The 19270-nt window shown below is 46.4% G+C and overlaps 1 pseudogene; it reads left to right on the top strand.

The window, feature by feature from the left end:
* Positions 1-7731: 7731 nt before the first annotated feature.
* Positions 7732-17520, top strand: LOC140907651 (TRPM8 channel-associated factor homolog; annotated as a pseudogene).
* The last annotated feature ends 1750 nt before the right edge of the window (positions 17521-19270 follow it).

Genomic DNA, 19270 nt, shown 5'->3' with positions numbered 1-19270 from the left:
AAGAGTACATTTTCTGTAACTACTGTATTTTTAAAAATATGAATGACAAGCAATTAAAAACAAAACAATTAAAGGAAATTTGCAAGGGCACTCAGGGCTAGATCCACAAAGAGACTTGGGCACCTAAGTTCCCCGTTAAGTGAGATCCTCAAAGCCCCTGCTTAGTAGCCACCTAACTCTGTTGGTACCTATGTTTCTGACGGTACGTACAAAATTGATTCCTCCTGATGCTACTAAGTTGCTCAGTGCCCTTGTTCAAGCTTAAGCCTGGGTGGGCTTCACAAAGCAGGAGAGAGTGTGTCCCGGTGGTGGGCATTTGCCTGGGATATGCGATCCCCATGTTCAAATCCCCATGCTGCCTAGTTTGGTGCAAGGGCTTGTACCCAGCTCTCCAGCCTCCAAAAAGATTTGACCTGGGCTGTTTCTCTCTCTCTCTTTTTGGCAAGACTGGGTTGACCTGGTTTAGGCACTTAACTCCAGGAGAGGGTTCATGGCTGTGAATCTAACTACCTTTGAGAGGTGGAGCTTAGGCCTCAGCATTTCCTATTGGCTAATGTAGCTTGCTGGCTCTGTGAATCCCTTTCTTAGATGCCTCTCTCTCTCTCCATACAATGCATGGGGAGCCTCAAGAGCAGATTCACAAAGTTTCTTAGGTGCCTAACTCCACATTTGGGCTGTGAATTCCACTGGGTGACATGTTGCCTAGGAGTTAGGTGTTGCAGCACCTAAGTTCCCTTTGTGAATATAACCTTCAATGCCTTGTTATTAAGCCTCAGGAGGGAGCATGGATTTACAATGAACAGATCTTGCCCGAAAAACTAGTTTTTGCATTTTGTGACAGGATTACAAAGTGAGTGGAGGAAGGGAATGTGCTAGATGTCCTGAGTATGGATTTTAGGAAAGCTTTTGATGGTGTCTCATGAAATCTCATTCTCTAAAGGAATCCAAATTGTCTTGGATATAAATATTGGTGTGTGTTGATTTAAGCCCAGCTCAAGGATTGAACTCTAAACAAGGAAAGGGTAATGATAAATGACAAACTATTGTGGGCCTGACTGAATTCCTCCTGAAGTCAATAGAAGGACTCCCCTTGACTTCACTGGGCTTTGGATCAGGCCCTGAGTTTGGAAGAGTGTGTAGCAGAGAACCATAGGGTACATTATTAGGTCTAGCCTTCATTAGTTATCTGTAGTGGGGAGTAAACAGTGGGCTAATTGCAAACCCCAGTGAGGACAGGAAAATAACACAAAGAGACCTCAGTGGGATTTGAGGTCATGTGCTTGAAGTTAGGGTTGTGCTTTGCTGGACTGGGGCCATAATCTGTAGTTGCTGTTCTCTCCCCTCCAGTGTTTTAACGTGATATGCTTCAGTGAGCACCAGGAATCCCCACCCACACTTTTTGACCAGAGCCTACTTTGTCCCAATCTGAGAGGACATTTAAAAGTCCACAGTGTGAGTAGTCATATGAGAGCCCATTGATGTACACAGTTTTTTAATACCAGCCTCAGCAGCAAGTTAATTGCTTCCTTTTTCTGCCCTTGATTAGTACAGCTGGACTGGGATGGCTATGACCTGTGGCTCACAGCCTGGAGGTTAACAACCAGAAGACAAGCATGCAGAATCCTTTGTGTCTTTACGCTGTGCAGCCCTGTTTCAGTGTGCTGTTCCTACAACACAGCAGGCCCCACTCTGGTTTCCGCCAGCCTTGGTTACTCCATGCAGAGGTGACTCTCAGCACACTCCCAAATTTCCCCAAAGCCACCTGCCCTGAAGTGTCCAGCCCTCTCCTTCATTCGCTCCTTCTGCTGTTTACTCATCCGTACACTTTCCTTTACTCTATCTCCTTCTCAAAATAAACAAACAGAAAATAATAAAACCATAACCTTTCTTTGGACTGTTCCCAGCCTCCACACTTGTAAATCCCTGACAGGTGTTTTACCAGAGCTTGAGGTATAAACCTCAGTTAAAATAGCAGGCTGTGTGTCAGTCCTGGTTAGACTACGCCAATGTCACATTTTGAGGTGCAATCCAGACCAGCGAAGGGTTGTGGCACCTCTTGCTTTGTAACCCTGAGTACCTTAAATGCTGTGCTGCTGTGGCTCACCACCTGGACACTGACAGCCAGCAGACAAGTAGGCACTGAGTGTCTGTTTACTTTTGCAGCTCTGGTATGGCACTCTGACCCCAGCACTGTGCCTACATCCCCACCTGAAGAAGAGCTCTGTGTAAGCTCAAAAGCTTGTCTCTGTCACCAACAAAAGTTGGTCCAGTAAAAGATATTACCTCACCTACCTTGTCTCTCTCATCTCCTGAGATCAACACAGCTACAACAACTGTTAAAGTGCAAAAAGAAAAGGAGGACTTGTGGCACCTTAGAGACTAACCAATTTATTAGAGCATAAGCTTTCGTGAGCTACAGCTCACTTCCTCAGATGCATATCGTGGAAACTGCAGCAGGCTTTATATATACACAGAGAATATGAAACAATACCTATTCCCACCTGCTGCAGTTTCCACGATATGCATCTGAGGAAGTGAGCTGTAGCTCACGAAAGCTTATGCTCTAATAAATTGGTTAGTCTCTAAGGTGCCACAAGTACTCCTTTTCTTTTTGCGAATACAGACTAACACGGCTGTTACTCTGAAACCTGTTAAAGTGCAGTCATTCAAAGGCTAATGCTGAGAACTGGCCCATGGAGAATTGCTGAATGATTAGATGGTGTCAAACAGAAGGTGTTGCCTTAGGGCCTTGGGGAAGCTGCCCCTTTTCTCCCCCCTCAGTGGCCCTGCCCTACCGGCTTAGTTTCACTTCTGGCTCAGAGCGTGCCTAATCCCCACCCTCAAAAGACTGCCAGCGGAAGAGGTGCCCCCCTGTACTCCCATAGCTTGATGGGTTAGCACACTCATTTAGTATTTTAGAGATCCATGTTCAAATCCTCACTCTTCCTGATTCCATCTTTAGCTGAGCCTGAGGACTAGCCAACCCAGCCTCTGGGCAGATTCATGAGCTCAGCTGGGTTGTGGTAGCCAGGAGGCCAGCTTTCAAGTTCAGCAACAGCAGGTTATTGGCTGCTCAGTGCTTTAGCCTGCAGCTGTGACTGTGCTTGTCCCTGCCCTGCTTCAGTTCTGGCTTTGTTCCTGTCCTGCTCCTGCCTTACTCCTGGTTTCTGACTCTGGGCCTCAGTGTTGGCTCTTGTTTCTGGCTACCTCAGCCTGGTTCTAACCATTGAGCTGGACTCCTGGCACCTGGGCATGACATTAATGCTCTGTAAGCATGATATAGTCTGCACAAAACTCATATGCCCGTGTAGTATGAAAAGTAACCAATGTCCTAGTACACCTGTTGCTGTTGGATGAGGATGGTGGGAGGGGGAGGCCACTGAGACTGGGGCAGAGACAATATGGCCGTTGCCAGTGATTGGGTTCAGTGATGGTCTGGGCTTCAGGACATGTTGGGGTCCTAGGTTCAGGTATAGTTGCCTTAAGAGATAATCTGGCAGTGGGAGAATTCTAGCCTTTAATACTGTGATGGTAAATGCAATGTGCTCTCTAAATACTCAGGACTCTGAAAATAATTTTTTATCCCCCACACTTTTTCACAAAAATGTTGTGAACTTGTAGGTTTTTTTACTTGAAAGCATATGAAGTTTTTTAATTTTGTGATTTGATGTGAAAAGATAGGCCTTTGTCTAAATTAAGCTATGAATTTTAAATTTGTAAATCTGGACATTTCTGATCAAAACAAAGACCACTTTTAAGGGAAGATGGAACCATTTTCACTCCAGTCTGTCCTGTTTTGACCAAACCATTGCTTCCCCAAAAAACTCAGAAGGTTTCTTATTCAACTGAACCAGTTTCATTAAATTAAAATGCCATGTGAAATCTTAGATTTGGAGGTTTTGAGTTTCTTTGACTATTGCTCCACTTGTCATCCATATTTTTCCAATGAACATTCAGAAACATTCCGACTATTGAAGAAATTTATTATTCTGATTGCTGGGAGACACCACCTTTCTGATGAATATGAGAGCTTGCAGCGTTTAATGGTCTGTCTGTATTTCAGGCCAAATTCCAACAGAGGCATGCACATACCGGTGTCCCTGTGCACATACAATTATCTTTTTGCGTACATGGCCTTTTCTGCACCCATTAACTTTAAGCACCTTTGGTTTTCTTATTGCTTGTTATACTGAGAGATCGCTCAGCTGCCATAACAAACACACTGTCTATCCCACATCTGGTTACATTACAGAATCAGAACTTGTGGTAGTGTTTAACAGTGCAGCGTGGGATGTTTATCTGCTCTGCCCTTCATGGTTTCATTTTCTGACTGTTCTACGTTTAGGGAAGCAAAGAGCAGCAGCTCCTGCAGTCTGACCCAAGCAAGCAAACACATGCAGATTTGTATGCAGCATTAATGAAGGATTTACTGGTCTTCTTTGTTATGGTTCATCTTTTCTTTGGTTTGCCCTTTTGCGCAGGGCATGCATTATGCAATGTAGTTGAGGTCATCTTGATCGTTTTATTAATAGTAATAAATAATTCAGTGCTCACCAACAGAGCCCACATCGCCTAAGGCCAGAGCCCGGTCCATTAGAGCAGCTACAATCTACCACCTGCTTTTAGTACTGAGCTTCAAGCCCATGTTCTTAAGGGACCAACTCTGGAGTGAGCTGGGAGGTCAGACTCCATGGCACATTCAGTCTCTGCTGAGACTGCCCACAAGAGGCCACCTGCGATGTCTATTTTGGTGATATGCACCCTTGTCCCACTATGAAATGGATTTAGATCAACTCTTCATTTCACAAAGGTCACAATGAACAAATATCAGATGGAAATACCTTTCCCTTGCTCCCAAGGTGAGCTGGATTTGAACTCATGGCCTAGAGAGGAAAAACTTCCTATCAAAATCTAGCTCTAGGTATTTATTTGTCTCCCTCACTGCAGCATCTTGCACCTTCTCACTATTTAAAAAGAGAAATAACCATCAGTGAGCACCCGTGTGTTTGTTTAAAACACATTAATTTCTCAGATACTAAAATGAGAGGTGACCTAATGCCCAATATGGAGTGCCAGTCTCCTCAGTCCTCTAGCCCTGCCTTTCAGATGCTTTGATTAAAAGTAATAGTGGGGTTTTTTCAGGTATTATCTACCTGCCTACATATTAAGGTACTACTCAACATAAGGGAGGCAGACTCTGACCCTAAATCATTCTGCTGATTATGCAAATTTATCTTTTGTTTTCAGACCCTGCCCTTTGGGCATCCAGCCCCCACAGGAGAAAAGGGAGATCCTGCCAACAGAGTTCCCTCCCCAAGCCAAGGGGAACAGAATGGTCCTATCTATTCCCTCCCCTTCCCGATGCTTTGTAACATGGAAGTTGGGGACAACCCTTGTGCTCCCTGACATCACAGATCCACTCTCTAGGCACACACATGAATGCACATGTGCACACACATGTAACTCTGACAGACCCCACTTGTCAGCAGGTGGGATTCACCCTGGGATCTCTGAAGTTTAGTGCATGAGCCTCAAGCCAACTGGCTGTTAGCTAAGGCTGTAGAGCAAACTCATTAATCTCTCTAAGTGGTCTCGGTGCCACTAGATGGGACAGAGCACCACACCCAGGAGGTGTGTGGGTTACCTACTTCCCCTAGCTGAGGAAGCGTGTCCTGAGCTTCAGAGACTTCCCAGTTGAAATCCCGGACGAGCCCCCACTTGTAACGCCAACAGATCCCGCTCGTCGGCAGGCAGGATTGAACCACACACACACACACGTTTGCATGGCTGGCTATGGGCCTGCTTGGGACATGGATTCCTTTCAGCTACATGCACTTCCTTGTCCCCCTTCTCTTCCTCATGCCGTGTCCCATCACATAAGGTAATAGGTGGAAACTCCACCACATAGAATATCAGGGTTGGAAGCAGTGATGAGCTGCCAAAATCTTAACAACTGGTTCCTTCCTCACCCTATGAGGGGGTTGTGCCCCCCCCCCAGAACCCCTGCCCCATCCACCCCCCTCCCCTGTCCCCTGACTGCCCCCGGAACCGGGCAGGAGGGTCTCATGGGCCACCGTAGTGGGTGCCCACTCCACTCCGCCCCTAAGAGCCAGAGGCACCTGCCGGGGAGTGAGGTGGGGAGTCCCCGAGGTGCTTACCTGGGGCGGCTCCCAGGAAGCATCCGGCAGGTCCCTCTGGCTCCTAGGGGCAGGGTAGCATAGCTGGGGGAGAGCAGGGGGAGCGGCCATTCCCCCCACTGATCACATCAAAAGTGGTGCCTTAGGCACTGACTCCGTGGGTGCTCCAGGGCTGGAGCACCCATGGGGAAAATTTGGTGGGTGCAGAGCACCCACTATCAGCTCCCCGCCCCACACCCGGCCTCAGCTCACCTCCGCTCTGCCTCCGCCTCCTCCCCTGAACGCACCGCCCCGCTCTGCTTCTCCGCCCCCCGGCTCCCCCTGAATCAGCTGTTCGTGCGGGAAGCCAGGGCGGGCTGAGAAGCAAGTGGCAGCTTCCTGCTCAGGCCCAGGGAGGTGGAGGTGAGCTGGGGCGGGGAGCGGTTCCCCTGTGCCCCTCCCCCTGCCGGGTTACCTGCTGCGGCACGGGCGGCCCTTCTCGCGCCTCCCCGCCCCAGCTCACCTCCTCTCCACCTCCTTGGGCCTGCGCGCGAAGCTGCCGCTTGCTTCTCAGCCCTCCCAGGCTTCCTGCGCGAATGGCTGATTCGCGGGAAACTGGGGACGGAGAAGCAGAGCGGGGCGGAGCCTAACTCAAGGGCGGAGGCGGAGTGGAGGTGAGCTTGGGACGGGGATGAGGGGAGCTGCCAGTGGATGCTCTGCACCCACCAAATTTTCCCTGTGGGTGCTCCAGCCCCGGAGTACCCACGGAGTCGGCGCCTAAAGCGCCACTTTTGGCGGGTTGTTAAATTTAGAAGCCCTTTTAGAACCGGTTGTCCCACGAGGGACAACTGGATCTAAAAAGGCTTCTAAATTTAACAACCAGTTCCAGCTCACCACTGGTTGGAAGGGACCTCAGGAGGTCATCTAGTCCAACCCCCTGCTCAAAGCAGGACCAATCCCCCATTTTTGGCCCAGCTCCCTAAATGGCCCCCTTAAGGATTGAACTCACAACCCTGGGTTTAGGAGGCTAATGTGCAAACCACTGAGCCCCGTCTTTATTGACCCTTCGTGAATCCAGAGCAAAGGTGCTTGATCACTTTACAGGTAAAACAACTGCCTCACATACTCAGCCTGGGATCTGAGAGTCAAGCTGGGCTTTTTCCTTCTCAACCATCATTAGCAGTAATCAAGAGTCCACAGGTAAATTCAACCTTCAGTGACCCCGTGGAGCCCAGCTGTAGTCAGTACGGAGGACACACGTGCACATGAGGGTGGAATTTGACCCTGCTGTCGGAGCTTACAGCAGCTAGTGACTCTGCTCATGAGTCACAAGGAAGAAGAGACTCCTGTTCCCTCTCGTGGAGCTGTGTTGGCTCAGCAGGGTGAACACGAGTTAAGAGCGGTGTCATTACAATAAGCAGATTGGCCTCTGGTTATGCTCCAGGAGCAGATTTGCTGTGTAAAAAGGTGCTATTTTTGCAGTCACTTTTCAGGGCAAAACCACGCTTCAAGTGAATGTACAGCCGAGGAGTGGTGCTTGTTGGGGAGCCCACACAGCAGCAGTACAAGGGTCTCTCAAACAGCACCTTTCACCAGCGTGCTGAAGGGATCATCTATGGAGTTAACAGGGTATCCATGCTCATTCGGAGCTTGGCCTCTAATGAGGCTGCCTTTTTATGGAAGCTATTCAGATACCATGGTGATGGGAGACTTTATAAAAATCTAGATGTATAAATAAGCTGGATAGCCAGACAGACTGTGGATTAAAGCACATGCTTCAGAGTATGATGGAATAGGAAATAGGTCACATAGTTGTGCAGTGATATCCTTGCCTGTGTATGTGAGAATTTCCTTCCTGATACCAGCTAGTGGTCAGTTTATGCTATGCACCATGGCAGTTGATAGCCCTCATCATTTTAACATTGCTAATATCACTGCAGATGCTGTTCCTAATATTAACGCTAGCTAGGGTAATATTCAAATGTTTTAAAAAGAGATCAAGGTATTTGTCTCAGTTATATCCTGAAACAGTGAATCATAGAAGTTAATTATACATCGGACAAAGAAATACACGACTGAGTATTACTTTCACCCTTTAGGAAGAGGCAGAGGAGAGGCAGTGTTGCCTAGTGGATAGATCCCTGGACTAAGGCTCAGAAGACCTTGATTCTATTCCCAGCTCTGCTGCTGGGTGACCTTCGGGAAGTCACTTCCCCTCTCTGCACCTCAGTTTCCCCATCTGTAAAATGGGGATAATGACATTGAGTTTCTTTGTGAAGTGCTTTGAGATCTACTGATGGAAAGGGCAAGATACTAGCTAGGTATTATTATTTGATTATAAATCACTCTTGATGACAAGGATGTCTCTGTTTTTTCCAGGCATGGATTAAATAGAAAAAATGATTTAGAGGGTCTTCTGAAAGGAATGACTGAATTAAAGGGGGAAGAAAGCAATGTCCCCTCTCACCTGCTGATCCATGGATCTTTAGCATTCCCTGTCGGATTAGATGACTCCCACCAGTCATTTCTTGCAGCTGCTCACTATGGAAGGGGTCATGCTGTGGTAGCCAGTCACGAGAAACAGCTCTATGCACCAGCAATGAAAACTTTTATCCTCAACGCTATCCACTGGCTGGAAGCAGAAAAGGGAGGGAAAGTTGGCCTTGGAAACAACATGCAAAACCTTTGCCCTCTGCTAAGTCAGGAGAAGATCTTGTGTGAGCTAGCAGACCTGGAGGACAACCTGTGTGTGTATTGCTGCACAGCCAATAGTGACAGAGGGGCAGAAAAGATGCAGGAGTTTGTTGCAGAAGGAGGTAGACTGCTGATCAGGGGACAGGCCTGGTCATGGGCTACAGGCAATACTGGCCATCATGCCATTGCTGAGTATCCCAGCAACCAAATATTGAACAAGTTTGGAATTGCAATCCTGGAGAAAATCCTTGTGGTATTGAAATACCCGGCTGTATGCTTTGAAGATGTTTCCTCCCATTACCACTTTCGCTGGGTACTCTTTCAATTTCAGCAATACCTTAAGAAAAAAGAGGCTCTAAAACCCCATCTTCCTCATGGATCAAGAAGCTGGGGGAGGATTTGACAGCATTCATAAAGATCCCAGCTCAGGACTCTCCACCTTTATTCTCCATTCAGAAGGAGCCAGCTGAGCTGGTCCTGGCTGGTGGAGTCCCCCATGTCAGTGCAGAAAACCCCATCAAAGGGAAGTTTGAGGAAGCAGTTTTAATCCACTTAGCTGCAGAGCTGTACAATATCTTCCCTGAATTCCAAAAATAAGCACCTCCCCTGAGTCAAAATCCTTTAGAAACTCCCCTGGCCTATCCTGTGACTGTTCAGATAGATGGAAGAAATGAAGGTAGGACACATCTTTCTTTCTTTCTTTCTTTCTTTCTTTCTTTCTTTCTTTCTTTCTTTCTTTCTTTCTTTCTTTCTTTCTTTCTTTCTTTCTTTGTATTTCATCAGATTGTCTCTGCAGTGCCTCTGGATGGAGTTGTGTGCTTTGGCTGGCATGCTCAGCACCTGCTCTAGGGACATAAGGCCCAGTTGAGGTGTCTCAGGTTGGGCACTGAGGCATCCCAAATCACTAGTCACTTTTGAAGATTTAGGCCTGGGCTCTTTTCTGCCTTCTGTGTCACAGACAGATTTGTTATTTCAGTTCTATCTGCAGGGCCACCTGGTCTGTAAATTATGCCATTAGTTACACCTGTGCAAAGCAACAGGGTCGCACGGGTGTTGAGGGTGTAATTTGAAGAGCCCGTGTACAGTTTTCATTCTCTCATAACTCAAAAGACGCAAAAGGGATTTTGCTCAAACATATCAGAAAAATTCAACTTCAGCCATAGACCACGCTTGGAAAGTTTCACCCACCCAAAGTAAAAGCTTCAGAAAAATAAGCGCATGCAAAATCCGTAAATCTGGATGGAAACTGTTATTCATCCTTAACTCTGAAGGTCATGACCCCTATCATATGATCTACCTGTGTTTCTGTCATGTCAGCTGCTGTGATTTCTTATAGGCATGACGGCATGGAGAAGCACTGGACTCTATATTCCTCCAGGAAAAACAGCCACTCTGCTATTCCCCTCCACTGCCATCAGGGCTAATCTGATGGTGAGTACTTTCCATTGCTCTGAATTACAATCAGACAAACCATTCTCATTTCCTTGTGTAACCCACAGACCTCGTGGGTGTGGTGCTCTATCCCATCTAGTGGCACTGAGACCACTTAGAGAGAGAAAATGAGTCTGCTCCACAGCCTTAGCTACCACGCAGCTGGCTTTTAGCTCATGCGGTAGAGTCCCATGCACTAAACTCCAGAGATCCTAGGGTTGATCCTGCTCACTGACGACTGGGGTCTGTTGGCGTTACACTTGCACTTTGTCTTTTGCTGTACTGACACCAGATACATGAGCAATTGCTTCTCATGTTTATGCCATCAAAATCCTGGAAGGCGGCTCTTTCCATTGCCCGAGGCCACGCTGCCGTGCTTCTTCCTCTCAAAAGTTACTCCACCAAAATATGCAAACCCAGCACATCATCTATGATCTCCTTCATCTGCTCTAGACTACTCCCACCAGGCCACATAGATCTGGCACTTCACTTCTTTGACCAAGTCTTTCCTCCTCTTCAGGCTGCTTTCTCTGCAGAAACTCTTGTGTCTCTATGAATGGAAGAGATGTAGCCACCACTGCCAGTCATAAATCTATAGCCTCCCCCTCACATTTGAAAATGTCTATCTCTGTCTTCTGCTTCCATCCTCCCTTATCTCCAGGCCTCCTAATTCTAATAACTTGTTTTCCTTCAGGATTTATTGGACTTTGTTATTAGGACATAAGAGTAACTGCACCAGACTCAATCCATGTTCCACCTAGTCCAACGCTCTCCGATAGTGGCCCATACCGAATGGTAAAGGGAAAGGTATAAAACCCACATAATGCTATACTGTGGCAGGCAATTCCATTCCTTTAAGGGGACAGCAATAGGATTAACTATGGAACAGATTCTGCCTGTCCCTGAGTGGATGTACAAGGAGCCTTCCCACTCCACTCTGACAATCACAATCACATTCCTTGCACACAGGTGACAGCATAGTCACAAGTTGGGAATACTGTGGTTCTGAAGACAAAAAGATCATGGATCGCATAATATTTGATCCCGTGTTCTCTTAGGCCTTGGGGATTTGCCCCAATTTCAGCCATCAATGGGCAGTCCTCGAGGTTGCATACTCCTAGTGCAGATAGGGTAATCTGCGGCAGATTTTGCAGTCATTTGCCCTGGTGCAGTTTACCCCTGTTTCCAGCAGGGGTAAGCTCCACTGGTCCAAATAGTGGCTTTGCCCATCCACATGAAGTGTTTGCATCAGTGCAGTGATGCCGGTGAGGGGGCACAGGCGGGGCAAATGACCACTGTAGACAAAAGCCTAGTCACATTGGAAGCACCCCCAAAGGGAAAAGCCTCCTGTAAATCAGCACAGGGAAGGAGGATTCTGCTTCCTCTGTGGCAACCTAGTTGGAATGTTCGGTTTAGACGCTTGGGGCTCAGTTCTGCCTTCAAACTCCTCCATGCTGCTCTCATGCTGCTGTCAACGTGAAGGGTCCTCACCTATCCCAAGGCGTGACCGGGTCCTGTGCTGTGTAATATTGGCACTAGCCAATGGAAAGAAGAGTGCGTTGCTTATGGGAGTTGGGTAAATATATTAAATTCAGGGCAGTGGCATATCTAGGATAGGAAAACTGGGTGGGCCCCGGCTTTTGGGTGGGCGGGCAATGACGGGGGGTCGCTTCCCCTCACAGAGGGGATTACAGTTTTGTGGGGTCCTGGGCCAGGACAAGTGGGGGTTCCTTCCCACTCCTTCTGCCTGCAGGACCCCCTCCTGCTGGAGAAATGCGGTCGGGGTGTGGAGATGCCCCGATCCGCCCCACCCCCACTCCTGCTGGAGAGCAGGATCCGTGGGCGGGGTCTTGCCCTGCTCTGCCCCACCGGTGCACCTGCTGGGGAGCGGGGTCAGGGCGTGATTTGAGTGGGCCTGGATGCTAAGTGGCATGGGCTGCGACCCACCCAGACCCACCCCTGTCTACACCCCTGGTTCAGGGATGAACCATTCCAATCTGTTGCCTCTCTGGTGCCTTTAGCTGAACCCTAACTCCTCCAGGTGCAGATTGGCTGTCACTCTGATGACATCGGGGATGCAGAGGAGCTGAAGCGCCCTCCTGTGGTCATCAGAAGTTTAACATTGAAACTGCAAAGATGGAAGTCCCTAGTCTGTGGGGTGGCCTCATCTACGTCCTAGTGACAGAGAAATGAACACTGGGCCAAATATCTGTCACCACAGAACGGGCTATGCGGGCTTCTTTTTCAGGCTTAATAAGTGGACACTATTCCTAACTGAAGACAAAAGAATAAAGACATATTTCCATGCTGCTGACTTGGCCACATTTTCCTGCATTTTCCATGGTCGCATGTTATATCGTCTGCAGCTGGAGACAGCATAGTCCTAGGGATAAATGTTGCACCAGGGGAATTGCCCATAAACTCATTGCAGAAAGTGTTCTGTTCCTAGCCTGGAGTTCTATTTTATCGGTCTGTCTACCCCCCACCTCTGTGACATCATCACCATCTGCGTATCTGAGCTTCCTAGCCTCATTTGAAGTGGCTTGGTATTAAAAATGTTTCCACTCTTCAGCCAAACAGTGGGTGTCATACATGAGGGTGTCATTGGAGCTAATCAGTCCCCAGCACGTTTTATAATACATCTCCACGAAGTCTACCAGTTGGTGTGATAGAAACAACCCTATCCAGAGGGACTATGAAGTTAGGATGATTCTATTGGTTGGGTTTTGGTGGAGCCGTCCTTCTTTTATTTATGTATAAAAAATCTTTTCAGCCAATGACATTTGGCTTTAAATGCTGAATTAGGGGAAACCAGCATATCTGCCTGGCAGGACACTGCCCGTCACTACCCTGCTCCCTGGGCTGAACTGGCTAGTTGGAACATCATCCTGACAGTACCTGCTGATGACACCCGCAATATAGAGAACCAAGAGACTCTGCTTTTCCTCTGGGAGCAGATCTTGACAGCCATAGCCAAACTGGCAGTCAAACCAGCAACTTTTCCAAGGCCAGAGAGGATTGTGGCAGATGTTCAAATAGCTACTGGCAAGAATAATAATCATAACATTTTACCTTTCTCTAGGATCAATATTTCTAAAGGGACCCTAGTGCATTAAAGTTACAACCCGATCTTGAAGATCCTTATTTATATGCATCATTCCATTGACTTCAGAGGACTAGCCATGTGAGTAAGGATTACTTGTGTGACTCAGATTTTCCTCTATACATGTCACATCACCTGATACTGAAATGCAGCCAGCTCAGGGGAAGAATACAGTAGTTTTTTAGAGAGAGAGACTGGCAGGCAGATGTAGGATAACAGTTAACCTATGCATCATTGCACCTACTGCTGTGGGAGTGAACCATGGTGAATGGGGATGGAAAGAATAGAGCTGGTCCATTGGGACCTTCTGTTAAATTAGGGCATTCAATCAAGCTTTCGGTAGTTTGGTAGATAATGTGGCTCTGGAGATATGCATGCACAAAAGCTCTTAAAGCAGGATGGAAAGTGGTGTGTTGTGTATCAGCAAAATGCTGCTTTCAGTTGTTTAGAAAGCAAATGCAGCTTTATGACAGTTCACTAATGAAACACCTGTTAGAAAGTAGGTCCTAATGGCTCTGTGCTCTAACTGAAGCGTTGGTAATAGGTAGTAGAAGCCCTCTGAGAGCAAAACTTGCCAATTTTCATAGTTGTACCTGTTTTAGGGGATCTGTTTTAATCTGATCACAAAAGCAGCTGCTACAATCTCACAGTTTGTTTCTTTATGAAAGATGGCAGTCATCTCTAACTTTATGAAAGATGGCAGTTTCAGTGGATTTGAAACTAAGCTACTCTCAACTAGGCTGATCTCCGTATCTCCACAATCTCCGCAGGCGGAAGAGATGTTGCCCAAGGAAAGATGACCACTGTCTCTTATTATTTGCAGCGCTGTGCTCAAACAAGCTACTTGATCCCTGTTCTCCCGTATGAACAAAACCTGAAAAGATGTTCTTGTTTGGAAAGCAAACAGCTTTAACTCAAAGGTAGACAGGGGTCAGATATGCTGAGGGCTTGTCTTCACTGCAGAATTGTCTCGAGTGATAACCCAAGTGTTGCCCCTAACTTGCATCCCTTCCATGCAGCCACACACACAACCCCTTTCCTCGAGTGTGGTGGTGCTTTTCGCTTGATTTGGCTGGCCTGTCAGGAGGTATAGGGCATGTTTACAGAACAGCTAGATGGCTGTGGCTCCAGCCCGGAGCTTTGGCACCTTCCCACCCTGCAGGGTCCTAGAATTCAAGCGCCAACTCAAGCCCAGACATCTACACAGCAGTGAAACAGCCCTGCAGCCCTAATCCCGTGAGCCCAGGTCGGCTGGCATGGGTCAGCCATGATGGTCTAGTTGCTAGGTAGACATACCCATACAGCCTGAGTCAGCACAGCTTGTCAGCTAATACAATGTGCATGTCTACATTGCATCAGGTTGTGTGATTGCAGCACACAAAGACATACCTGAGCTAGCTTTAATTTATTTAGCGTGGGTACCGGTAGCAGTGAAGCCACAGCAGCATAGTCTTCAGTGCAGGCAATACAAGCCTGGGACCCTGGGTAGTTAATTAAACCTGACCTCCAATTTTACTGCTGCAATATTACATACATTTGTGCCCATTCTTTCTTGTGAGTGCGAAGTATCAAATTTACATGCAAAACTAGTCGGTGTTGTGACTACCCAACAGATGTGTAAACATTAACAGTAACCCACAAAGTCAGAAGGTTTTAAAATCATGCCCTAAGCCTACCATGGCTGTCTTTGCAGGAGTATGTTAGCTCTGATTATCCTTGCCAACCTCCTGTTCTGCTGTCATTCACCCTGCAGTGTAAACATCTTCTGCATCTTTTTCTGGCCTAAAGTATGAACTGGAGTGATGCTGTACAAACAGATGTGTTCCAGATGCCTGCATTTCAGTGACAGGAGAAGGGATTCCTCCATGACTCTGTGTGTGTGTGCATAGAGGGATGGATGTGTGTGCAAAGAGGGACGGGTAGGTATTTTGTAAAGTGCTGTGAGATCCTTCCAGATGAAAGATGTTATATAAACAAGCTGTCTATGTGTGTGTTTTCATATGAATATATAGAATTAAAACAGCAAATAGAAAGCTCTTTAGAGAAGTGTTTGCGAACTAGTTTAATAGTGCTAAAGAGTTATTTTTATTTTTGTACATGTACTTAGACTTTTTCAGACAGTCACATTTGTAGAAAAGAAAAGAAAAATATTCCAAGTGAAGATCAGGGCCTGCTCCACCCAGCAGCGAAAGACTTACTCATTGTTCAGGAAATTTTTTCTAAAATACTAGGGAAGGGAATTGTATTTTAAATTATGTTTTTGTTTTGTTTCTTTTCTGACCTTCAGCTGGAAAAGGCCTTTGGATGGGAATCCTTCATTCAAATCTTTTCTGAGTACCAAACATTGTGCCACGTCCCAGCAGACAATGACTCAAAGTGAATCTGTGGGCAGCAAAGTTTTCTCAGCAGGTGCAGAAAAAATTGGCTCCTTTTTTTTAAGGCCTGGGGGTGGCCTATTAAGGAAGAGCTTTCCCAGCAGCTGGCCATATCATTCCCAAAATGGCCAGAGAATCCAATGGAGCAGTATCTTTCCCAGTAAGCGACCAGTTACAAACGTAAAGGAAAAGAAGATAAGCACAGCGCAGGGGGATGTAATAGTTGACCTCTCAAGGTTCCTTCCAGCCCAACATTGCTACAAGTCTATGATTCTATAATTCCACTTTATGACTGATCCAAGATTCTGCAATTGTTTTAATTGGCATCTGAATGGTAGAGAATGAATCTGAGTGATGGCTCTGCATCACACAGGGGATATAGGCACCCTCTGCTTAGCTTGTCCTCCCCCACCACCTTGAACTGTAGCCCTGCATCAATTCCCTCTCTTTAGCCATGGAAGAGGGAAAGACATTCCCCCTTTTAAAGCTTAGGGAACCAAACACCACAATAATTTCCCCTCTTCTCTTCCTCTCTGGTCTTTACTCTAAAGGACTATGGGGTCTGCATTTAATTTGTGGTTGGAAAAAGTAGAGTTTGTTACTGAAAATGATCGGATGAAGAATGGAGACAGGGAGGAAAATGATGATAAATACAAAACCAGGAGGACGTCAGGAATAATACAAATAGGCATCAATATAACTGTAAGGGTGAAATTATGGCTAAAATAGTCCTAAGAATAAGGATTGGTGGCCAACACATTTATGTTATGTTAGAAAATACCACATTCTACAAATGCCTGCAAGTTCTAAGAGCTGAATTGCCTGTTTTTCCCAGAGTTCTGTTCACTCATGCTGAGCTACATCCCACAATTCCCTGCAATAGCACAACTCAGCATTTGGCATACGCTGCTAGGAAACTTGTCAAAATCAAGATACATTTGTTCTCTGTCTCGGTACAAGCTGCTGGGGACGGTATCTTCACGGACTGGTACCTGCAGCGCTAGTACCCAAAAGAAAGATGAGAAAAGGAACAGAACAAGCGAAGGAAGTGGGACAAACTGATGGGCTGGATTTTAGTGACAGGCAAAAAGTTCTGTAACTTGTAAAATCATCATATAAGTACCCCTAGCTGAAATGTGCAACTTGGGGAGCAGGCTGTGAGTGTAACAATGCCGCACAAGACAGCTTCCTGGAGCCTGCTTTCTTATTGAACCTTTTCCCTGCACTATATTATTTTTGGCTTAGAGCAATAAACCTGACTGACATTGGTCATTAGGGGACTTGAATATATTTCATAATGAATCAAAGTGTGATCAAGCAATTGACTATACAATTTATCACCAGGATGGAAATTCAAAGATGAAATTGAGACTTTCCTGGTAAAATGGGTAGGCCAAACATGCTTGCTTTTTGTTATTTTGAAACAGGTTTCTCTCCTCTTATAGAAATGACAGTTTGTTAAACTAAAAAAATCTGTTTGATTTAAAAAATGGTGCTGGGTAGATGTCACAGGCAGTGAGAGGAAAGAGGGTGACCAGATGCCAGCATTGCCAACCCCACAAGGTGAAAAATCATGCCTGGCCCCCAAAACGATGGGATTTTTGAAAAAAAAAAGGATATTATAATTGTTGGTCTTTTGATTTTTGCATTCGCCTCCTCCGTGTGTGTGACAGGTGTGGTGCTGCCAACTCCCCCAGATTCATACAGGAAGGTGATTCTGGCCTTGCTGCAGGAGCTCTCTGGCTGCCTGATGGTTCAGAGCTTCCAGCTTCCCAAAAAAGCCAACATTCTAATCAATTAATTCTGTGCTCCCCCAGCCCAGCGGTGAATCGAGCTGATCAGCTAGTTCTGCCCCCACCTCCCCTCCTGTGAGGAAGGTGACAGCTGCTCCCTCCCATCCTGAAAACTCCTCTGACTCCTGAGTGGTGAGGGGGAGAGCTCTGCTTGCCTTCTTCAGCAGCTTTGACTGGCTGTTCTTCTCCAGGAGTCAGGGTTGTGGGGAAGAGAGCCCATCGGAAAGGGTTGTTCATACACACTCTCCCATGAGTGCTTGGAATGCAGAACTTGCAGTGTCAGGTGCCCTAGTCTGTCTGTCTAGCTGCTGAACATTTGCAGCAAGGAATGCAGCCACCTCAACCCATATATGGTCAATTGTATTCCCCCACCTTCACAGATATTGTAGAGACTGCAGCATGCAGTTATTGTAACACCAATATCAACATGTGTAGGTGGGCATAAGGAGGTCCCACTAGGGGATGGAATGGTCCCTTCTGGCCTTTAAATCTCTGACTCTCCAGTTCATTTTAAGCTGGTCAAAGCTACGCTCCATCACTATCCAGCATGTGTTAACGCTGTGGTGAAACCTTTGTTCATCTGGCTTTGTTGAGTCTATGTATGGCTTTGTTACCAAGAAAGCAGAGAGTATGCAGGGTCCCCAAAATACCGGTAGGGGTGGGTACACTGTGGATGTCAATGTTGTGAGGAGAGAAGAATGTGCCATTATGTCCATGCCTAAAAAAAAATCAGACTTAAAAAGTTCTGACATCATACCTTTTTCCGGTTCAATCCTTACAGACATCCAAGAACTGTCTGCAATGGTCCACCACAGCTTGCACCACAATGAAGCAGCAGAATTTCTCTTAACTAACTCATTGTGCTGGTGGCATGAGTACAGAATGAGCCTGTTCATACTATTTAAGTGTCCAGCACGGTTTGGGAATCATTGCTTTTCAAATCCCTCAGTGAGCTTGAGTACACTCGACACCTTGATCACAGAGCCCTGCAGCATATTATGTGTTGCCATACACCATGGTACCCACTGCAGATATCCCGACCTCAAACTGGTGCCTGCCTAACCGGTAATTGGCATCTACAGACTCAGTTTTCACAGAGCGCTCTCCATGCCTCCTTGGATGAACCCCTCTTTTAAATGCACTGATTTGAAAGTACAAAACGCTCAATAAACTCAGAGCAACTTTGATTTGTTTCTTCACATTTCCATGATAAAAATGATAATTGCAGCAAAATTTTCTGGAAACTCCAAGCACTGGGGAAACTGTGAGTAAGAATTTGAGTTGCCTTATAGCACCAATGCCATCACAAATTCCACATGAGGTCACTACCCTGAATTGTAACATCACTGTTATCAGAATCCTCTGGTTTGAAGAAAAGAACCAGTTAAACAACTTCTCCCCATTTTGCTGGTCCATCAAGGTGACAGAGAGACACAAATTAGCAAAGGGTTACAGAATATTTTATTAGAACTTTACACAACAAACAGAGCTGAGGCCTAAAAAAGAAAACAGGAAGCAGTTAAATAAGGCTCTAACAGTAAATGCATTGTTTAAAGGGATGGTATCAGGATAAAAATAATGTGTTCCTTATGTTATAACTACCCCCTTAGGCTATTAACTCTGAAAGAAATGTAAGAAAAATTAATGTATTTCTCTCGTCCCTCTTTATGCTGTTCATTTACCCTTTGCCCCTCACTCATCTTGGAGAATGACCTTACATGAGGTCAATTTCATTTCTGCTCTGGGTCAGTTTCACTC

The sequence above is a fragment of the Lepidochelys kempii genome, chromosome 1 (assembly GCF_965140285.1).
Source record: "Lepidochelys kempii isolate rLepKem1 chromosome 1, rLepKem1.hap1, whole genome shotgun sequence".
In the NCBI taxonomy this organism is placed as follows: Eukaryota; Metazoa; Chordata; order Testudines; family Cheloniidae; genus Lepidochelys; species Lepidochelys kempii.
The sequence above is the reverse complement of the archived record's forward strand: the minus strand, read 5'-3'. Positions and strand labels throughout refer to the sequence as shown.